Genomic DNA, 4,629 nt, shown 5'->3' with positions numbered 1-4,629 from the left:
ACAGTAGGCACTCAATAACGGTTTGTTGGCTGAGTGAGAATCTTACTCAGAAGGCAGGGTTGGGCACAAATGTGTGAGAACTTAAAGAGTAGCTAAAAGTTCCAAAGTGATGCATAGAATGTAGCTTGGAGTGTTTATCAGAAACCATGCTTCCTGATGCAGTCAAATTTTTATTCTCCGGGTCTCTCAAGAGGCATGGTTCATTGTTAGGCATTGTTTCCTAGCACCACCTAGTGGATATACTAAGTCAGCTAGAGTGCCCTAGTCTTTTAATTAAAAATTACAACGCAGTTAAAAATTTGCACTCGAATATACCTACCAAGGATTTTACATAAATTGCCTCATTTAAATCTTCACCACAAGACAGGTATTATCCTCCCCATTTTACTATCAGACTAAACCTTAGAAAGTTTAAGGAACTTGACTGAGTACACACAACTATGCTTCCATCACCAGCCTTCACCACCCTGCTGTAGACCTTTGTACCGTTTTTTCTATTTGTTGTACTTAGCTCTTGTTATTTTAGCTCATCTGTCAAAAAACATGAGCAATCAATTTATGGGGCTCCTGGACTATGTAAGAGACTTTCTAGTAGTAAAAATGAGTTCTACCGGCAGCACTAATAATAACAACAAAAACAGAGGCCATGATCCACACGGGCACTGGTCTGGTATTTCCCATATATTATCTCATTTAATTCCTACAACTAACCTGAGAAGAGATACTCTTACTATCCCTGTTTCACTTTCCCAAGGACACTAGCTAGCAGTGGTGGAGCCTCACCTCACCCAGGTAGTCTGGTTCCAGAGTCAGGCTCTTAACTCCTCTCAGAACAAACAACATCAGGAAGATGCTCAGAGTCAAATGTGCCCTCACACAGTTTCTCTCATTTCATTTCCATGATAATAGAGTCTTACATGTTTGGTCCACATCCAATCTACCCTCTTCAGTGCCTGTCAGAGGACTTTTCCAAAGGTAGTATCCCGCACGGTCATGGGACCTTTCCAAACATAGAATTTCAGACACGACTCAGTGAATGAATGATCAGTATTAAATGATACTGGATGATGACAGCTTCGTGTGTCTATCACCCCAAATAGCTTATTTTCTCTTTATTAACAACCTTCTGGAGACAGATAAGAGAAGGATATTGCAATGAATAGTACTGTATGTCCCACCCCCAAATTCATACATTGAAACTTTAACCCCTAATGTAACTGATGGGTCCTTTGGAAGGTAATTAGAGGCTTTGTAGGAAGAGAAAGAGGGAGAGATTGCTCTCTCTCTCTGCCACGTGAGGATCTAGCAGTATGGTGACCCTCTGCAAGGGAGCAAGAGGGCTCTCACTGGAAACCGAATTATCTGGCACCTTGATCTTGGAGTTCCAACCTCCAGACCTGTGAGGAACAAATGTCTGTTGTTTCAGCCACCAAGTCGATGGTATTTTGTTATAGCAGGCCAAGCCAACCAATACAACTGTGATTAAGAAGGGCGTTATGGATTGCTTTTTTCCAGTGATTTTAAACATGAGATAAATATGCTATGTTGGAGTTTTAAAAACTAGTATGATTTTTCCCCCTGGTACTCTCATGGTAAGGCAACACATCTTGCATTTCTACTGAGTCTTCACTTGGTTCAGTAGAATCTCCTCATCATACCCGTTCCAATGGCAAATTGCACTCCAACAATAAGGCTATATGACAAGGCAGGGAAGAAGTAAGCAACACACAAGGCCAGACTTGCTTTTGCTCACCGCTGAGTCTCTGGCCCTGAGAGTAATGCACAGAAACATAGCAGATATGCAAACGCTATTTGCTGAGTGAGTGGGTAGTATGACAGAAGGAAAGCCAGGGCAAGTGAAGAGAAGAAGGACCTGGGCTCCAATGTCCTGGGTCAGGATCTGGCTCTTGCCTGGAATCTGGAGCTGCCTGACTATGGGGCAAGGTAATGGGTTTCATTTTGCCTCAATTTCCTCCTCAAAACGGCGTCATAATACCAACATTGCAAGGTTGTTATGAAGGTTCAAGACAATAAGTAGAAAGTGTTTAGCATGAGCCCAGGTGCACAGGAGAGCCTGAGTGCTATTGCAGCTCTTGTTTCAAGGAAAGGAGGATTGGAGGTGGCAGGAAAACTTTCATGGAAGGGGCAGGCAGGGCTTGAATACGACATCTTAAAGAAATAAAGATAAATAGAGAGATGGAACTGTTCTCCCATATACCAGTAAGGGAAGGAGGTACCATGTATATACAATACAATACAATACACATATAGTGTGATCCCAATAATAGTTTTTTAAAAGCCCTACCACTATGCACTTATGCACCAACATTTCTGATTGCACTGACATGCAGTAATTTACCTTTGGCAAAAAGAGAGGTAAGACTGAAGTGTGTGACTGAATATCTTCAGTCTATTCTCCATACTGTATGGCTTATATCTTTAAAAATCAGCATGCTTTACTTTTATAGAACAAGGTGAAAGAGCAACTTATAACATGAAGGGGTAGCATTCAACTAGATGAACATGAAGAGGGGATTTAAGGCATACATGAAAGATTTCCCATATCATTTGTTATTTCGCAGTAGCAGTAAGAGTGCTCTTGAGCACATAAATCACAAACGTTTACCTGATTCCCACGTCTCCTTCTTTCCTCCCAATACCAGTTCAAGGGAATTTCCCAAACTCCCCTCTTTTGGACTTATAGTTTATGTAGGTAGAAATCTTATGTCCTGAGAGATCTTACTGGATTTTGACCCTCACTTGAAATACTTACCTACAAAAGAGAAGAGTATAAAGTTGCTTGAATATGTGGTTCCCGTATCTTCCTGCCTCCTTTGGCCATTCAATCTCTGGGGTGGGAAGTAAAGGACACAGTGTCCTTGACCATAAGTGTCACAAGAAGGACGGAAAGCATGACATCTTCCATCCTGTCAAAATGCTTTTGTGCAATTTCCCAAACATTAACCATTCTTCTTTCAGAAACCCAGAAATTGCCCTGTGCGATTCCTCCACTTTTTATCTCTAAGGCTTAGCAGCATTAGTTCATCCACCCTTAAAGCTTGCAGAAACTTGGGTAGAGCCACAGAGCTATGAACCCCAGCCACAGAGTGATCACCACCAAAAAGGGATGGAACCCGCATTTCCCGATGGCTGGCAAAACCTCCTCTGTTCCCCCTCCTTGCCTGCTGCTCCGAAGCTGCAGAGGGACAATGTCACAGTCTGTTGCCTGAGCCTCATGCTTCCATGTCATTTAATGTGTTTCTTTCTCTTTGTGTTTTCAAGGCTGTGTATTCCATAATAACATTCCCCTGGTAACTATTGGTTTTCATTAGTAATAATACCATGTAGCATCGCATGGAAGCAAGCTGGGTGTCCGTCAGAGCTGCCCTCTGGCCTGGGGAGGCTAGCAGGGCCCGGATCCGGTAGTTCTGAACCAAGAATATGATGTGAACGTCATGATATTTCTGGAATATATACATCTCCAGAAACCCAGGGGGTGTGCAGAGGGTAGAAGAGCTTACTTTATTGGAATGTCAGTCTGTTTCATTTTTTATCACACTTGGCATGTCTCTGATCTAATTTCCTCCACAAAGTGTGGAGCTGTTGTGATTTATGTGGCCAGAGAGCTCCTGACCGTTGGGTTGCAGAACACAGACCACTGGTCTGGAACCTGCCTCGTCGGCCCAAGCTGAGTGTGTTGGGTTTGGCACCCAAGCCACAAACATTCGGATGACGTGGAAAGCAAATGTTTTTGCTCTTTCAGAAGAGGTGTAAATCCTTGGTCCGATCTGGTTTCCCTGGGAAATGTTCACAGGGAGATGTCTTCTGGTAGCTCCCTCCCTGTAACGGAGCCAGTTAGTTTCATGGAGAGCAGTTGCGTATCTACTTGTCACAATCTACAGAACAATTTCTGAAAAATAAAAGGATGGGTCTCAGGGGTTATTCAGACAATGAGAAAATCCCAACTTGGCAGGGCTATGGCGAGAGAGTGCCTCTCATCTGCCCTGCGTCCTCTCCATGCCTCAATCTGCCAGACCTTTCCCATTTCCGAACAGCCTTCTCCAGGGCAGGCTCTGGGTCAAATATCTGCACCCACCTGTTTTTTATAGAGCTGCCTAACTTGTCCCTCCAGCCTCCCTTTTCCCTCTGCATTATCCTCTCCTCCAGGACATGTCTACTAGCCACCATCACGAAGCATCTGCTTTGTGAAAGCCCTTACTTAGCACTTGCAATCTCAGTTAATCCTCACCACCACCTGATAGGGTATGCCATCATTTTCTGCAAGAAAGATGGGGACATTGAGGCTCACAGAGGTCAAACACCTTGGCCAAGATTACATGGCTGAAAAGAGGCCGCATTGTTCTGGTTGCTCTGATTGCTCAGCTCTGTCTGGCTCCAAAGAGTGTGCTCTCAACTGTGCGCTCCAATGTCCCACAGAATTGACGCAAGCATTCCTCGTTTGTCAAGTCACCAAACAGAGGTAAAACAATCTCATTCACAAAATACAGCATCAGGAACAAGGACACTTAGCTAGTCCTGGCTGTCTACCAACATCTCAGTGAGGTGGGCTGGAGAATAATAAAGATATTTTTATTACAGCTAACAGCAATTGGGTGCTTCCCATATCCC

Source organism: Rhinolophus ferrumequinum, chromosome 5, assembly GCF_004115265.2.
Source record: "Rhinolophus ferrumequinum isolate MPI-CBG mRhiFer1 chromosome 5, mRhiFer1_v1.p, whole genome shotgun sequence".
Taxonomy (NCBI): Eukaryota; Metazoa; Chordata; class Mammalia; order Chiroptera; family Rhinolophidae; genus Rhinolophus; species Rhinolophus ferrumequinum.
This window is presented reverse-complemented; position numbering follows the sequence as displayed.